This window comes from Diceros bicornis, chromosome 1, assembly GCF_020826845.1.
Source record: "Diceros bicornis minor isolate mBicDic1 chromosome 1, mDicBic1.mat.cur, whole genome shotgun sequence".
NCBI lineage: Eukaryota > Metazoa > Chordata > Mammalia > Perissodactyla > Rhinocerotidae > Diceros > Diceros bicornis.
In genome coordinates this window covers 81,237,177-81,256,333 of record NC_080740.1, presented here as the reverse complement: position 1 = coordinate 81,256,333, position 19,157 = coordinate 81,237,177, and the positions used below count along the sequence as shown (strand labels likewise).

At 38.2% G+C, this 19,157-nt stretch overlaps 1 long non-coding RNA gene across 1 annotated transcript in view; it reads right to left on the bottom strand.

Annotated features, from left to right (window-relative positions):
- Positions 1-15,750, bottom strand: part of LOC131408608 (uncharacterized) — a 60,908-nt gene extending 45,158 nt beyond the window's left edge. Inside the window, exon 1 of the long non-coding RNA XR_009220796.1 lies at positions 15,666-15,750. This is a non-coding gene — a long non-coding RNA (uncharacterized LOC131408608). The remainder of the gene's footprint in view (positions 1-15,665) is intronic.
- Positions 15,751-19,157: the final 3,407 nt, after the last annotated feature.

The following is a 19,157-nucleotide window of genomic DNA, read 5'->3' as shown; positions in this document are numbered from 1 at the left end:
GCATCATCATCATTATTATTACTACTATTATTTTGCTTTAAATACACTGTTGCTACAGCCTGAGAGATTCCCAATATGTACTTTCCCAGACAAAAGTTTTCATTAAAGAAGACATTTGCTATTTGTCAACTGGATGGAGACAGCAGGACAAGCTGGAGCCAAGCTCACTCCTTTACATCAATTCACTGCCTCTTATCTTTGCCTTTCTTCCCTGGGAGTGAGGAAGCGGATCATGGTTGCTGGTCCCACAGTAAATGTCCAACCCTAGGCGGACACATAACTAGCATAATTAGGCCAGAGCCAGCTCTTGGTCCTTTTTGCTTCTGCCTGCCCAGATTTGAAATGTCCTGAGAAGGGACATTCTACATGTGAACTTTAAGTCCGTTGCAAATCATTTACCTTTCTGTGACAAGGATTTGCTAGAGAGAAAGAGCATTACATGGACGTAGATTCCAATTAACATTTCTAATATTGGTTATGCAACCGTTTGTGAGTCACTTTAATTATTTTAAATGTCTGTGGACAGATCAAACATAAACATGGCAGTGAATTTGAACCCATTACCTCCTGCTGCCTGCCAACCTGAGCCAATTTGGTTATTCACTGTTGTTAGAGTTAGATGTGAGCTATAGACTTCCTTCTTACACACTCCATAATAGGCTACAGTGAAAACAAGTGTCAGGGTGAATTCAGCCCCACATACAGGCATTTATTAGCATGCAGGCACAGGACAATCATATATCTGAATGCCAGGCCTCCACTCTTTTAGATGCTCCAAGAGTGCCTTGCATAAATTGTATCATTAAGGCAGGTGCTTTCAGCAGGATTTGGCTAACCATGGAGTTAGAAGACCTAACTCATCAGTAGCCTAATAACCTGGGAATATAGTCTACTGTTCTGTCTCAATTCTTAATTTCTTGTAAGACCAAGGAAGACTTCTACAATATTTTATCAATGCACATGTCTTGAACATCATAGATTTCCCAATGACATCTTTTTACTAACATTTCTTTTGTTATTTAACAAAACCCCAGTGTTGCTCATAGATAAAGATACCTGCTTCTGTAATAGCTGCCTATGGAGTGTGGCCTTGGTGTGGAATGTGCATACCCGGTTAGGGCAACTAAAAACCCCTAGGTCCTATATTAAAAGGAACACAAACATATATATCACACTGTCTGTGTTGAAATTTTTTCAGTATTAGTTACAGACTAGATAACATTTCCAGTGTTCTCACTTCCACTGATTTGGCATTCATTCATTTGTTAAGTAAAAAAAAACATGCATTAGGCTCAAGCCCTGTACTACACACTGGGGTTATAAAGATGAATGACAGAGCCTTGCCCTTTAAGTGCCCCATAGCTGGACCTCACTACTCAAAGGGTGGTCCATGGACCAGCAGCATCAGCATCATCTGAGATCTTGTTAGAAATGCAGAATCTCAGGCCCCAGCGCAGATCTTCTGAATCAGAGTCACATCTTAACTAGATGACAGGTGCCTCCTATGCATGGTGAATGTTTCAGATGCATGGTCTAGCATGGTAGAGGTTCTCAAATATGAGAGTGTGTCAAAATTACCTTGGGAGTACTTGGTAAAACTGCATATTTTCAAGCATCCTTTCTTTAGGGCAGGATAGGGCCCAGGAGTCTGCAATTTACCAAGCAGGCAATTGCTCTGTAGGTGGTCCTGAGAAGTCTTTGAGAAACACTAGATGGTTGGAGAGTTATAAGAGCCATTTGGAGGTAAGGGGTTGGGGGGGGGGGTATAAGAGTCAATACTGAAATGAGAGTGTCTTGAGTATGAAACTACTAAGCTTTGTGTGGCTGGCATTGAATACTTTCTTTTTTGGGTCTGAATGGAACAGACAGCTTGCCTAATTGTTGCTCCAGCTCAGAAGGGTCACAGACTTGAATATCTAGTGCTGCAAGGTCTTTTTCATAGCTAATGCATATCAAATAATTTAGGCCATTTCCGTGTCTGATAAAATGGATTTTTGACAGAAACAAGGAGGTCTAAACATTAGTCATTACTGAGTGCTAATCACAGAGTATTAAGATACTTGTTTATTATTATTAAGCATCTCATTCACTTAGCATTTTTCTAAAGTAAACTGCTTTGCATTTGTGTGAAGGGAGGGTGACAGAGTGTGTCTGCCCTAACAAGGCCTATGAGTCCACCCACTAAAGCCTAACAAATGAATTGTATCCTTATTTTTCAACAGATAAACCAAAGAGAAAAAGTTAATGATATGCCCAAGGGCAGTTTTATATAACCAGTGTTAAGCTACTGCCTTCCAATTCTATCTCTAGTCTTAGTTTTTTGAGCCAAGTTAACAAGGAAAAGGTTTTCAGGTAACCTAGATTGCTGCTTTTATAAGTGCTTGTTATAGCTGGAGTGAAATAAAAAGAAGTGCCGAGTGGGAGGAACACATTATCACCCATAAAAATGAGCAAGAAAGGAATCATTTTAGGCCTGCATGTTGGATAAGAAGTGAAAAGCCCCATCAGAAGTGCAGTTCTAGAAATCTGCTAATTTTCGGGCCATCACATAGACAGGGAATTCTCACTCGAAGACAAGGTCTGGTTTAAGGTGGTTGCCTAGGTGACCCTACGTCTTAAGCAGTGTTGAAAAAGATTTTGGGCCCTTGGTCTAGTTATTCCTTTTCAAAGAATTTATCCTGTAGAAATATACAGACAAGAATGCAAAAATGTGTCTAGAGGGGTGTTTATCACAGTTTTATTTGCACTAGTGAATAACTGGAAACCACACAAACACAGATTGATAAAACTTTGGGTGAATAAGCTATGAAATATCCATACAGTGGAATACTATACAGCCATTAAAAAGAAAAAAATAAATCTAGATTATTGACATGAAAGTATGCCCATGTGCTCAGCAAAACAAACAGAATAGTATGTATGAACCATAAGATAAAAATTTAGTATGTGAACAGGAAATAAAATCTCAAAGAATATACAATAAAATATTGATGAGAGTTACCTTTGAGTAAGGTAGAATTATGGGTAATTTTTATATTCAAATGTATATTTTTTATATTAATATATTTAAAAATCATGTGGTATTTTTAACATCAGGAAAAAAAAAGATCTTGTAAAGGATCCTGAGAGATTATTAGACTTATCCTATTTATTCCAATCTGTCCCTTTTCTTTTTTTTTTAAAGATGAGCAATCTAGGGTCTAGGAATTGACTGGTCTGAATTCTACAAGTGAGTTAATTGTTCAGAAAGCCTCATAAATAGCCAAGGTCCACTGGAAACTACAAAAGAGCAAAAGCCTGCTTAGCTGTCTTCTGCCTTCTGCACCTCTCCTGGCAAGGACTTGCAGAGTCTCCAGTGTTGTGTTAGGGAGCTAAAGCAAGCAGGGAGATCAGCATCAACAGATGAGAAAGTTCAGCCAGAGATCTAGAAGGGGGAGACTACACTGTGCACATTTCTTTCAAATTAATAATCAGGCAGCTAATTTTTGAACTCACTGTAATTTGTATGTGGCACCTTCTGTCAAAGCTGTCAACACTGAGTTGCTTTCATTTCACACTGGCTTGCTAGCTGGAAGGGTTGGCATTATTCCAGTTGTTCACCCTGCTAACACAGGCTGCCATCAACTTGTGCTCTTCAGCTGAAACCCCTGGGTAATTTCACGAGCAAATGCAGGTAACTACAAATGTGATTTCTACTTAAAAAGTGAAGTAGATACCCTACCTCTATTTCTACATGTCTTATTGGATAGATATAACCAAAGTTTCAAATCTCAGAGAAGAGTCCATTAAGAATATGGGTGAGGGGATGGTTCTAGAAGTTAGGGCATCTAGATTTTATTAATTCTGTACTAACAGCTAGTTATGGGATTTTGAGCAAAGCATTGAAGGCGTTGTCTCAGCTTTCTCAACCGTCAGATGTCATTAAAAATACCGACTTGGGGGCTGGCCCTGTGGCTTAGTGGTTAAGTGTGCGCGCTCCGCTACTGGCGGCCCGGGTTCGGATCCCCGGCGCACACCGACGCACCGCTTGTCTGGCCATACTGAGGCCGCGTCCCACATACAGCAACTAGGAGGATGTGCAACTATGACATACAACTATCTACTGGGGCTTTGGGGAAAAAAAAAGGAGGAGGATTGGCAATAGATGTTAGCTCAGAGCTGGTCTTCCTCAGCAAAAAGAGGAGGATTAGCATGGATGTTAGCTCAGGGCTGATCTTCCTCACAAAAAAAAAAAATTTACTTGGCCTGCCTTTTAAACATTAAATGAAATATTAGATTGTCAGGTAGGGTGGCTTTCATGTTTGGGTATCGAGATTTTGTGTGAATTAAACCAAAAATCCAACACTCCAACCCCAACTGCCTCTTCTCAGGGCACAACTCATACAACCTTAAGTAGCAGCCCAACCAACAGCCTTTGTTTTCTTCCTTGCTAATAGAACCCTGTTATTTTGCCTTATCTTCAAGGAGGCCATGTCTAAAAGGGAGGCATCCTGGCTCCATGGGATAGGTGGTGACCGGTCTGATCTAATCATGTGGCCTCCCTTTGCTAACAACTCCTTTGAAGTTAAGTACCATCTCTTCTGGCTGACAGACTTGATGGGATTTCTTCTCAAGGCTTCTAGGAAAGGTCTTCCTTTATCTTTAAGGAGAAACTTTACTTTTTCTGCAGCTAGCCATTGTCAATTGCAAACGCTGCCTGACTGCACAGAAATCTTGCAAGCATGAGAAGGGAACTGGGAGAAGCCAATGAGGAGCCGTGACAATGACACCACTGTTCCTGGGACATAGAATCCTACACGCCTGACAAAGTTCTCTAATTTTCTTCCAAGACCGTGTACGTGGCTGGGTCACCAGCCATGGTTTTTGATAAAAACCACTCTTACCCCCCTTCTGCCTTTCTGCGTTACCTACACACAATAAAGTCCAAGAATGCAGTGAAAATATTTCCTGGCTTGAGAGCTCCTGGGAAGTTCAAAGTTCTAGAACCAAGACTGATAAGTTAAACTAGAAATCTGATCAGTAAAATCCTTTGCAGGAGTCAAGGAATCTAAAGGGTGGCTGTATTTCTCAAAATACACTCTGTTGTATACATATCCTGTGAGGCGTTAGAAAATTTTAAACAGATTAAAAGAGGTACATCTAGAAAAGGTAGGTTAGAAAAGTTAAACAAGTCATTTGTTTTTAATTTTTTTGTTATTGTTGTTGATTTTGATTATTTCATTGTACAAACTCTCAGAATCTTGAAGATGTCAATGTACACTGCACATCTCCAGTAGGAGGATGCAATATTAATGTTTTCTAATTATTCTGATTAAATTACTATGCTTAACTTGAGGATTTTATAGGTTTAGTGCTCACCAGAAAAACAAAATAAAACCACCAAATGATAAGAAAAAAACCCACAAATTTGGGAACTACTGTTCCCTTGATATACAGGTGCCATAATTTATCCTACTCAGACATATTTTTGAGCAAACATGGCTAATAGACTCCTGCTTCATTCTGTCCATGGTTTTTCTGGAGTGTTTTTGCCTTGAGCCTCAAAAGGACTAATTTCCTTCTGCAAGTTAAGATAGGGCAAAAATCATGACCATCATCATCACCATCATCTTCAAAATCAATCCTATTCATTCATTCCGCAAATATTTATTGAGCAACTACCACATGCCCAACATTATTGTAGACATATGGAATAGAGCACCATCCCTGTTCTCACAGGGCTTACAATCTAATCAGAGTATTACATTACTGGGAGAAATTTCTCAATGAATCCGTGGCATTCCTACACACTCAGTCATTAACAGCCTATATTTTCTGGGCCTATCTTTTTAGGAATGCTTGAACAAGCAGGGAGCCCTGGAAAGAAAGACCCAAAACCCCCTGAGGAACATATATGTATACATTCCTGGATAAGTAAAGTCAAAGAGAGATTTTTTTCCTGAAAAATTTAGAGACAAGTGACATCTCTCCTTGAGGATATTTGCTTACATTCCAGGTAACAGAAATAATCTCTCTCTTTGGAGGGAAGATGGGAAGATTTGCAAGCAACCCTTATTTAAGATTAGAGTCTCCTAAATCAGATCAGAGTTTCCTGTCTTGTAATGCACCCTCCTGTATGTACAGGTATCATCTGGCCCTCATTGCATTGCCCCGAAGGACTGGGTTTCAGGGAACTGGTACTATAATGTCATTCTGATGGCTGCTTTTTTTGTGAATAATAAACTGTCTTTGTCTGAGATCTAGGGGTCTTCTGGTTTTTTGGACTCTAATTTAACACACATAAGAAACAAATTAGCACATTTTAGACTGAGTGGCCAGAAAAGATCTGGCCAAGCTGTAATGCACCATAGCTTCAGTATTTTAAGCTTAGGTATGAGAGAGAACCCGTGAGCTTCTTTATTTAGCTATCGTGTGGTTGGTAATGCAGTAATATAATGCCACTAAAACGACAACTCCATGAGGGTGAGGATTTCATTTGTTTCATATTCCCTGCTATACCCCCAGTGCCTAGAGCAGTGCCTGGTTCACCATAGGTACTCAATACATTATTACTGAGTGAATGAATGATGGGTACAGATAGCCTTTTTCTGCCTTGCCTCAATTCACAGAACACCAAAATAGAAACCAAGAAAAAGAATAAATATCCCTGATGGATAGTGGTGATGAATTTGGGGAGAAAAACTGCCTTACTGCCTTTGGGTGAGAAAAAAAAAGAAATATTCTTAATACCTGGGTTATGAGTCTGTATTAAAAAATAATTTCCTCTGGATGCTTGGTTTCATTTGGACCCGTCATACCAAATACAGTAAATGAATTATGCTAAAAAAATAAGCTCCAAACTTAATGTACATATACCTGCAGGCATTCCAACTGGATTTTTTAAAACTCAAAAAGTAATTATGCCATTATCTATTACTGGACCTAGTGAGCTGTGACGAGATAGTGGAATTCATGTCTACTATTACTGAGTCATTTTTTTTCTTCTAAGAACTAAATGTCAGAAAAGTAGCCAAGAATAAAAAACATTAGAAATATTGAGATTAATAACTATTATGGTCATATAGCAGAAATAGAAAAACAGATATATTGATAATAATAAAAATATGCATCAACTGTCACTTTGTGCTCATATTCTAAAAATTACCCTAACATATATTAATATATTTATGGATTGCATTTTGTTTGAACATGTTAAATATGTGCTGGCTACTAGCAGGAGTGATGCAACATGAGATTTAAAGGAAATAACTTCTTACTGGACTTGAAGGTGCTGATATTATCATTGTTTTTAAGGTTTCTGGCTATGACAAAATATGTAAAAAATGTACTAATTTGCCAGGGATAAAAATGAATACCACTCATTTCATTTTTCATATTTCCGTAAGATTCTCCCTTAGTGGATTTTAAGAGCAGGAACAAGATTCTTGCATTCTTTCAAGCAGTTAGGGGTAACAACAAAAACAAAATAACAGCTCACATTTGCTGTTCACTTTCCCTACGCCAGGAGTTTCATTAATCCTCCCAGCAACCCTACAGGGTAGAGAACTGGAATATGCCCATTTTCCAAAAGAAAGATCTGAAGTTTAAAGAGGTCAAATAACTTGCCTAAGATGATGAAACTTGTATTAGAGAAACTAGGACACAAATCCAAAGCAATCAAACCCCAGTATCTATAATCTAAATCACTGCACTATTCCGTGTTAAAGGAAAATCTTGTCAAGCAATGACTGAGCACATGGGAGGGGGTCTGCTGAGAGATCTAGGTCTGCTAGAATCATATGCAGCCCATTCTGAATCAGGTTTCAGCGTGGCTGAAACTAGGCTTCTCAGCAATGGTGGCATAAAACCTGAAGGCAATCAGTGGCAAAGAAAGTTTTATGATCTGCTTCCTGAAACCAATCTGCACTCACAATCTTGTCTTATTTGCCTTGCTTCTTCCTGTTGGCCCTATATCTAGGTCTTTCGATCCCTGCTCAGAAGACCCCCACCTGAGTGACACTTGGCAAAATAAAAATTTAGGTTTTTTTCACATCACTTTTGGTCTGTATTGGTTGTCTCTTTTAAGAGCAGCAAAGAAAACTAGGAGTCAGTTATGCACCGGCACTAAAAACTTAGTGAAATGTCTGAATACTTTTCAATGATATACCTAACATTCAGATAGTTAGAAATATTCTGACATTAATACCTCTCCTGTTTAGCTTCAATCTACCTTTCCTACCTTTCTTTGTCTTTGAATCCCAAATGAACATTTTGATCACTTCAGAGTAGGGTTTTCTCTTTACCTAGACATTTCTGATGCTTGCTTCAGTACCTCTGCTCAAGCTGTGTCCCCTCCAGGGGGTTCTTCTCTTCCTCTTTGCTACTTATCCCAGACTAAATAACTTTTAGCCCAAGTTCACCTCCTAATTCTTCTATGATAAATTCCTCTGATTATTCACATCCAGAGAGATCTTCCCTTTCTCTCAACCCTGTATACATATCGATAGACCATATATGAATGGTTTAGAATTGCATGAAATGTGACTGTTAAAATCTCCCCAACTAGAGAGGAAAACAGACAAGTATGGCCTTTAAGGAGCCTCTAACGGAGATAATCGTGAACCACTTTTTAAGCAATTCAAAACCAGCCTTGTATGATATATTGATATGTGCTATGGGGGTTTTGAGAAAGAAGTACTTTGTTAACTGAAAGAATTAATTTCATGATTTCTACACTCTTTTAGTGAACAGCAGTGAAACCGAAAACAAAAGTTATACTGTCAGATTAGAGTTTTCCCAAATTACATTATCTTCTTGGAAAGTCACAATGCATAGCATATGAAAGGTCTGAGAAGCTTTTCAGTAAAAAAAAAATCCGCTTAACTTTTAAACCCCCTTTCCAAATGGGATTTTACCATGGAACACCTTCTTCATAGAAAACAGATCAACAGCATGTGGAATAAAGTTGGAGCATAATATGCACAGCCATGATGTAATTCCTGGGAAAAGATTCTGAGAGAAACAGAAGCTAAAAACAATTTCTCTTCTATTTATGAACCTCCTGTATACATCTGGAAGTTAAGGGGTGAGGTCAGTGCTTTGAACAACCTGGGGATGGCTGATGATTCTAGTAGTCTAAAATAATGACTATGCCTCCCCAATCAGAATTTACTTGAAGTCTTAATCTAGCTTTGAAGTTGGAATAAAACTCCTGGAAAAGATTCTATTTTCAATGAGTATTTGGCCACTAGGAGGACTGACCAACGGTCATCTTTCCTAGAACACCTAGCTCACCTCTTAAACAGTTTCTTCAGTTGAGTGTATTGTTCACTTGAAAATAACTACAATGTGGTTTGAATCCATTTTAGGTGAAGTAGTCGGGTACTTGGAGGCTTGCAGAGCCTAGGGCGAGACCTGAGTATACAGTCCTTCAGTCAAAGAATTGCCCACAGAAGGGATTCTTGTGAACAAGTTAAGTGTTCATTCTCTTATTCTGTTTGGTTATACCACTGGGCACTGTAGATTTGTTTTTCAGGGTGGTAAAGCTCAAAATTAATGATTAAACTGATTTGCACAGAAGGAGTACCCTCTAGCAATTGCCTAGGGTAGTATAGAGGTTAAGAACACAGCTTTTGAGTCAGATAAACCTAGGATAAAATCCCAGCTCTGTTTTCACTACTTTGTGACTTGGGCTAATTATTTTACCTCTAAGCAACATTAGCTTTTTAAAGTAAGGTGGTTTAAGGTTTAAGATAGTATGTGTAACAGTTAACAAACATTAGTATGATTTCTCTTGCTACATCTACTACTTCTACTACTACTATTTCTTTAAACTGCCATGCTAAGGGGAAGCATTTGTTACACACAATGATTATTGTTAATCTTTTAGGTGCCAGGGCTGTGCTAAATTTGAACAATACAGCAAGATACAGTCACAATGCACAAGATACAGTCACATTTAAGAGCTCAGGGTCTTGTCAGTGAGGCAGATAAGTAAACCCCAAATTAAAATACACTCTGATAAGTACTCTAAGTGAGGTATGCCCAGTATGTCATGGGAACACAGAGTAAGCCAACTCAGCAGAGGTGAGTTCAGGAGAGGACTCTAAGAGGCAGAAGCAGTTGAAGTAAACATAAAGGTAAGGAGGAATTAGTCAGCTGGGCAAAGCTAGAGATCGGTGGGTAGAGGAGAGGGAAAAAGCATTTCAGGCTGGCTGAGGGGGCTCTGAGCATCTGAGAAATTTGCAAGTCATGTTTTTAAATACGGTTGCCCTGTAGGTATCATCTGGAAAGTAAATCAGGAGAAATATGCATGTTCACAAATAGTTGGGCTCATTTATCCTAGTAAAGGGTTTATGTTTTATCATGTGAGCAGAAGGGAATACTCTACTGTATGGTTCTAATCCAAAGAATGAAAATTTGATTTGGATAGATAAAGGGGACAGTAATGGGGCATGAGATCTAGTAGCCAGCTTCTGAAATCGTCAAGATCAATAATATTCAACGAATTATCTGCAGTCCACTCGTCCTGGGTAAAGTGATGAAGTGATCAGGGCTTCTATATAAGATGGAGGGCAGTTACTAGCGTAGCAGAAAATCCAGATGGAAAAATTAATGGTATCCTTTTTTTTTCTTTGTTACAGGTTCACTAAAAGGGAATAAAATCTCCCTACTCCCAATTAATCCAGGGCAAAATCAGTTGGGGTCTTTAAAGTCTAGGCACTTCTACTCCTAGAAGAGAAAATAAAAGCTTTTTGCTTTTTTCTTTTCCTTCCTTTTGCTTTTTAAGACTAGGCTCTAGAATGGAAAAAAGATTTGGATTATTTTCAAGAGAGAGGGCTTCTGGTTTATGGAGAAAAGCCAGACTCCAGGGAACTTCTGATTATTTTAGAGTGGTCAGAAGTGTCCAGGTGAGGTAAATGCCTAGGCCCTGAAAAATAATCCCTGCAACCTTGGGTCCCCAGCAAAAGATTCAAGGCCAAATGTGGCATGGGTGAATGGCTGAGCTTCTCAATCTCTAATAGACCCATGGAATTTAGGACTAAGAATCTCAGAGGTTAGCACTGAAGACTAAAGAAGAGAAGCCCCTTCCAAGTCTCAGGGTTCTGAAAGAAGAGCCCTCACCCACAAAGGGGACTTTGCTTTTCTCACCAATCCTAGGTGGAGTGGGAGGGGTGAGAGAGAGAGAGAGAGAGAAGCCAACTTTGATTTGCATAATAAATGATTAGGGTTACCAAAATTTGGTATTTGTTAGCTAAAATTAGCAGGTTAATAGACTCTATCTATGGAAGATTCTAGTATTAAGTTGGGTTGCCATCAGGCCTTGCCAATATTGCGAAGGACACATTGAATATGCTTATTTATAGTTGGAATTTTCAGGCAGGGCATCTTACTTGCAATCTATTATCAGAGCTGACTTGATTTGGTTGTGGTTTTCACTTATTGTTGTTCTCTTTTTGAAAATTATAATTATGAGTTTAATCATTATTGATTTAGTTTGTTGTGTGTTGAATGGTTAACCCTAAAGTCTATTGGTTACATTACCAGTGTTTTTTGCTCCTTAATAGCAAGACTTAAAACATGAATATGTTCAAAGATGCACCACTCATATTCCCATTGGTAAAGCAATGGTGTTACAGCAGTGATGTGCCACCCATGCATTTCTGACACTTTTTACTGTTGTTGTTGTCAAGGAAGATTTGCCCTGAGCTAACATCTGTGCAAATCTTCCTCTATTTTGTATGTGGGTCACCACCACAGCATGGCTGACGAGTGGTGTAGGTCCGCGCCTGGGATCTGAACCCACAAACCTGGGCCGCTGAAGTGGAGCGCACTGAATTTAACCACTCCACCACAGGGGCAGTCCCCATTTCTGACACTTTTGTGACACTTAAATAGCTTCTTAAGTGCCATAAAAGTGAGTGCATATTTTAAGTTTATAGGACATCAGTTTGTAATTGCTGTATAAGCTTATACTTCCAGGACATTAGATTTGTAAATAAGCTTGCACTTTTTATTTATCAAGTAAATGATACCCAATTCATCTATATCACTGGCAAAATTGTATTGCCATTGTTTATTTTGTCCCTTGGAACTAATTGTTCATCAGCAAGTTTATTTTCCATTGAAAAATACCCTTGGGTGGGAGTAAAGGGATCTAGCTCTTGATATTCTCTGGCCTGTCTAAAAATGGATTGAGATCTAAAAAGTTTGAGAATTGCTAGTGTGAATACAAAGTGAGGAGAGCTTAAAGAGAAGCAAGAACTCCTCTGATGAAGAGGTGGTAAATTTCATCATCACCCTGGTCCCACAAGCGGTCAGCAATTATATTAACTTTTCTGGTTAACCTGCCACCTAGGCAGAAATGAAGGATGTAGAGAAGAACTGCATAAGCTACTCACAATCACTCATTTAGCTTCTCAAACTTTTCTGTGTCCAGATTTAATGGATAAAATCCTTCCCAAGTTGCACCTACTTAGACTGCAACCAATATTTAAGTAAAGCCCCTTTTATTTTCCCTTAAAAATCTAAATATGATTCAAGAGCCAATAATAATAATTTATCAGAACCAAAAAAATCATGCTCTAGGTATAACAGGTATTGGTATTAAGTATGTTATTATGTGCTTAGAAAATTTGATCTGGAGAGATATAAACCAAATTATTAACACCAGGTAATTCTGGCAAGGGGATTATTGTAAACTTTCATTTTCTATACTATATACTTTAATAATACTTGATTTTTAAAACAGAGAGCATGTATTGCTTTATAATCAGGGTACACAGAAGTGTGTTTCTTGTGGTTTTGTTTTAAGATGTAGATATAGTCTTAACTTACTCCTCAAAATTGAAAAATAGAAAAGGAAGAGATTGGACCAGAATTTGTGTTTTGTAGACTATACTCATTCACAAACCACCTTAATGCTTCCTAACATATCTACGACCTTTTGTGCAACTGTTTACTTAATACTTTAGCTTCATCTCAAGCAAGAAAATCTGGGAAATCATGTGTTCAATCTGCTAGCTATATTAAAATAAAAACCTGTTCTTCCAGGTACCACAGCCATTATTTTGCACAATCTCATATGGGGACCTGCATTTTGGAAACCTTTGATTACACGACCTCCAAGATTACTTTCAATCCCAAGATTCTACAAGTTCTGGAAAGAAAACACTGGCCACCCTGGTGCTTTTTATTGCACTAAAATTTTCTACTTTCTCAGTTCTTCAGGTATCATTTAATTATTCAGGAACAGTGCAATTTTCCAGACTATTTTCTTGATTATTGAATTCTGCACAGGGCAAGGGCAGCATATTTTTTCTGTCAACGTCCAAACAGTAAATATTTTAGGCTTTGGGGGCCACATACTGTCTCTGTCACTCCCCCCCCCTCCTTCTTTTGTCTTGTCTTCATGTTCAATGCTTTGTGAAGGCAAAAACCATCCTTAGCTCCTAAGTTGTACAAAAAGAGGCTGTAGACTGCATTTGACTCACAGGCCATAGCTTCTGACCACTGGGATGGTGCAACGGTTTGTCCAGCAGAGTTTGGTAAAAATACAGTACTTTGGGCATGCAATAAATATTTGTTGGTTTGATTTGGAGAGGAACTGGTATTCATAAGTCTATTTTCTTTTCCTTTTCATCAGTTTTAATGAGAGTTTGGGTGGTGGAGAATGGCTAACACAAAATGGCTCAGTTTTCCATGGATTTTAATTATCCAGGTCATTTCTGCTCCCCCAGGCCGCCACCCCTAACCAGTATGACAGGCTCCTCAAAACTCTTTGTGGTTCATCGCTTCTGTTGGTGCTCAGAAGTTCAGAAGCCCTTCAAGAGGCCCAGTAGGGAAATGGAGGAGACACACTTTACAGAGGCCACAGTAGGCTTTTAAAATATGTGAGTTTTTAAGAATTTCACATTCATTTCTGCTAATGATTGGGGAAGTGAAGCTTTCCTTTGAGCCACCTTTCCTGTTCTAAAAGAGCGTCTGCATTTCACCTTTATGGGAAGCTCTGGGCTTAGTGCTTCATCCCACATCAAAACCCACCCCTAGGATTTCCATCTTCAAACAAGTGAAACAAATGCATTCCCGCAGAGGGCGTGCTGTCAAAGAGGAGTGAACTTATCCAGATATCAGTACTATTCAGATAGGATTGCCTACTTAGAGGAAATCAGTGGCTGATAGAGAATACTTTCATTGGTGGACCACTTAGCACGCCATCCCACATGCTTCCAATCTCTTTAGAGCAATCCAGAAGGAAAAAAAAGGACCTCCATATTTACATGAGCCAAGAAAGTATGTAATAGATGATACAGTTCATCATGCGCTAACGAATATATTTTGATTACCTTTATCATAACCTTCCTAAATTAATGGATGCTTTCCCACAAGTAAGTCATATTTCCTATAGAAATTCCCTGGAACAAAGCCTTCCTTCTCTCTAAATCTTTCCCATCTTACTATTTACCTAAAAAAAAGATGGATAAGCATAGATGCTTTGTGTTAAAAAAAAGAAGGAAAGAAAGAAAAAAGTAGTTCCATTAGCAACTTTGGTAAGAAATTGCTCCACATTGTTCCTCTGACAAGTAATTTTTCCCAGCATGTGTGCATCTTAAAAGTATTGCAAAACAATATCTTAAAATGAACTGATTAGTATGCATGCTCTGTGGTCATATTTAAGTTCTATTTATAAAATCTATTCTGTTCCAGGCACAGACAAACAAAACTGAAATGCAGCTGTGTAACACATTGATAATTTTCATTAGTTCTAAAAGCCTCAATAGAATTTGCAATTTTATTCATTATATCTAAATAATCCTGGAAAACCCATTGTGAAGGTGACCTTTCACTTTTTCCCTCCAGCCTTTGTGACTTGTCTGAGTGTGTGTGTGCACGCGTGAGCGGCGTATGTGTGTGTCTGTGTGTGTGCATATAAGAATCAGGAAAGGCTGGGCAGGGGAAGGAGATTTTTGCAAGAGTGAAGCACAAAACAGAACAAGAAATCAAGTCAGGCAAAGATGAAAAATGAGGGATAGGGAATCAAAATCACCCACATAGATTCTGAAAGCCCTTCTAACTAGGGGCATCCTGCCATCATTCCCCCGATGTGAACAAGCCCAGATTTCTGAAATCACTGTGTGATACTGTGGGCAAATGTGGATTGTATTCTAATTCATCGGGAGGAGGTTCTCTTTTTTGATCTGAAGGGATGAGGATTTTCCCAGAGAGTGAGCCAAGGGACAGGCCCAAGAGAAATAAAAAGTGCTGTTTCTTTCCACTTGAACTTGTTCTTGCAAAGTAAAACAATGCCAAGTTTGGAGGTGTTTATTCTTACTGTGAGCATTTTTTTTGTGTGGGTCTTTGAAAAATAACTTTAAAACACACACGTCCCAGAATGCTGGCAGCCAGCCATGAAACCACAAAGAAGTCTTTAGAAAATTAAGATAATAAAAAATAAAATAAGAACAGAGTATGAAAGGTGAAAAATAAAGAAAAACACTTGCCATTTAGCGGATGATGAGATGATGCTTCAGTCCTGACCAGGCAATTAAAACAACGAAACCTTGTGTGTAGAGAACGCGAGGAACCTGTCTTAGATAAATATATATGTGTGGATACAAATGCTCACACTCAAGGGTTTATCTGATAATTGCTAATTTGGGACTAAATAAATGACAGTTATGAATTACCCATTATGTGCAAGTGCCACCTTGCAGGTTCCATCTTCCTCAGTAAGGCTGGCCAGGACCTCAGCAAGGATTCTTCTATCTCAGTGTATCTAAAGGTATCATATAAAAAAAAAAAAAAGATGGTAGGGAGGGGTAGTAGCAAGGTAAAATTCTGGGAAATAATCAGTTACGCAAAATATATACTGCTTAGAACTGTTAATAAGAGGATGTCAATTTTTAATCTCCGAGAGAGGATGCAGTATAAGGCATTTCCCATACTGAAGAATCCACAAGCCAACCCCCCACCACCACCCTTTTTTTTTTTCTGCAGAGTATCCTGTAGAATTAGTGTTCTGGGGGATGTTCTTTGGGAAATGCTATTTTATCTGAATAATTGCTTTAACAACCATTGTCAACTAATATAAATTAAGGTTCAGACAGAAGTACGTTGTAGTATGATTCATTTTGAGTGAGAAGGAAGAGAATCAAAGCATGGAGTTTTCTGCAGCCTAGCTACACTCCTCTGAGAAAGAGTGATCTGGGCTTTTAGTGGTCTCAGAGAGACATGAGATGGGATAAACAGGGACAAGAGTGGGAAAGCCACCCTTCATTGAAATTTGCAATTTGCCCAATTTTAAGCCTTTGACACTACAATTTAATACAGAAATTTACCAACAAACATGAAAGGTTTTAGAGGTTCTCTTTTCAACTGTTAGATAAACAAGCATCTTCCCACTATTGCATTATAAGTTTACTAAAAAATGTGGCAATATAATGATGTGAAATTCCATCTTATTTCAACATTACTATACACAATGATTTTCAGGAGAAAGGCAGCCTACACTGTTAGAAGATTTTTAGGCAAGATTTTTACATGGAGAGGTCTCCTAGCAATATTTGAGAGAGTATGGAAAGAACACCTAGCAAGGAATGTGTGCATCTATCCTTTAGTGTGAAAAGCTACAGAACTCAGTCACTAGAAGGAAGTTTCACTGACTCACCTGCATATCGCTGCAGAAGTAGAGAGATTTTTCAACTACCTTACCTCATAAACATTCATAGGCTAGAAAATTTCATGCAGTGAGACCCTCTATTCTGAACATAGCTAGGACAACAACACATTTGTGAACATTATAAAACAATTAAGCCCTAGGAGTTGCTGGCTCATTAACATTATGGTAAGGATTTACTGAGTTTGGGGACTTGATCAAAATCAATTACAGGCAACTAAGACCATGGGACTACAATTATGTAACAGGTTTCTGTAGTCATGGTACTAACTGGGCTTGGTGGAGCTATTAGAGTTTGGTCACTTTTTAGAAATACTGAATAAAATATATATTTAAAATAAGTCATATCATATACATAAATTTTAAAGTAAATTAGTATTCCACTATTTTTTTTTTGAAATTGTCCATTATTACATTATTTTAAACTTTTAGGTCAAGTGGGTTATAAATTACATTACTGCTGTTGACTTGTGTTGACTCCACTTTGGCTGATAAAGGAAAATACCTACTATCCTTTTTCAACGTCAGGTGAACTAAGCTGTTACAACTAACAGAACTTCTGAATGATTTGGTAGCTTACTGCGCTATTATTTTAGCATTCACTCATATTGTAACTTTAAATCTGCTTTAATAATGTCAAGGAAATATTCATTTTCTAGCAATTATAGTGAAAAGTAGTAACTCTGGAAAGAATTTAGGTGTGATAAAAATTACGAACGGCAACAACTAGCATGATACACAATGCTATGAATTTAGGAGAGGATACTCCACAAATTATTGAAGATGATGCTGACAAAATGAAAAGCAACTCTAATCTAGCTACACGTTGAGTTTGCAAAAACTGTCTTAACAAGGTAAATAAGGTAGAAAAATTACTGGTGACATGGCCACAGAAACCACCCCTAAGCTATAGCGATTACAGACTTAAGCACCTTGAGAATTCACTCCAATTACTTTCTATTTGTTACAATGGCAAAATTAATGTTGAATTATGTCAGTTTTGAGTTATGAGACCTTTTTAGGAATACACCTTTGGCATAAAATGAGACTGCCCTTCACCAACATTTCATTTCTTCTGAAAGTCATTAACTATCAAGCCGTCTCAACAAAGATGTACTTGAGTGCTATTCAAGGAGAAAACAAGAGCTAACTTCTATTGCTTATCATGTATTTAGCATATGCTAAGACTTTATACCCACTCTTTCATATAATTCTTAACAATGATTCATTGCTGTGTCTACTGTGTTATGCATATTTTATAGTGAGTTTTCTGAAGTTTAGAGGGTTGATATACTTGCCCAAGATCACAGAGTTTCAAACGAAGGTTCTGCAAGTCCAGAGCCTCCACTCTTAACCACACACTATATGAAGGCAGAGTTACAATGTAAGTACCTGAGAGTTTGTCTACATTGCCTTTGTTTCTTGAACTTGCTTTGATTCAACAAAGCTTGTTTTTGATGTGTTTATAATGCTAAGAAAAATTGTAAATTACTGTGCACACTGTTATTTCTTTAATTCCATAAGAGGAAGATAATAAGGATAATGAGGACTGTTCCTTTGTAATTCCAGTGTGATATTTTTGTGGGTGGTTTTCAAAGCGCATGGTATGCAATTAGCGATAATGTGGATGGCTCCTTGTTTTCCGGGCATGTGCCATCCACTAGGCACTTGCTGAGAATGCTTGATGTGTGTGCCACAGGCAGTGTGGTGGACATTTTGTTTGCCTCTCAAGTTCAAGAGCTCTCAGGATTTTGGCAGTGGCACATGCCCTCAGATGACCTGTAATGGAGATCTACAGGGAGGAGTCTCTATTATATTTTAATATAGTTTTTTTGCTTTTGACACTATTTCCTCCTTTTCTTGGACTTCTTCCCTGTACTTAAAATTGCCATAGTGATCAGGAAAGTGACTCTTGAAACTGTGGTCTACTAGCTTTCCTTATTTATTCTCTTGCTATGACTTTCATCATAGCTTTTCAGAAGGCAAGGCCAAAAGAGAACTACTCCCCCTGCCAAGGCATTTAAGCTCAGCAGAAGCAGATGTCCAGCAGTGTAATTTCATCCCAAGTGTCACTGATACATTATTGAGCAAACATCAAATCAGATGAGTACTGGAAAAATTAAAGCCCATTCCCACCTTCTCTCTGCTTGACCTACACTCCTGAAGTTAGATTTACATTAACCTTCCAGCCCTCAAATCCCCTAACCTTTATCCATGTGTTAAGGAAAAAAACTTCTTTTTCCACGCATGCTGTTCAAAAGTGCTTTCAGCTTTCATGCTGTTTTTTTTTTTAACTGGTTTATTTGTCTTTTCTTCTTGTTTTTCCCGTGTTCTATCCCCAGTCCTGTGAAAGTCACCTGACATGTGTCCCCCATATTTTTATCTGTAGCTGAAGTTTCAGTCATTGTTTACCTCACCAAAAAAAGGACATCACATTCTACACAGAGCTCTGCATCTTGCTTTACTCACTCACAAGCTTTTCCTACTTATTATTAAGTATCTC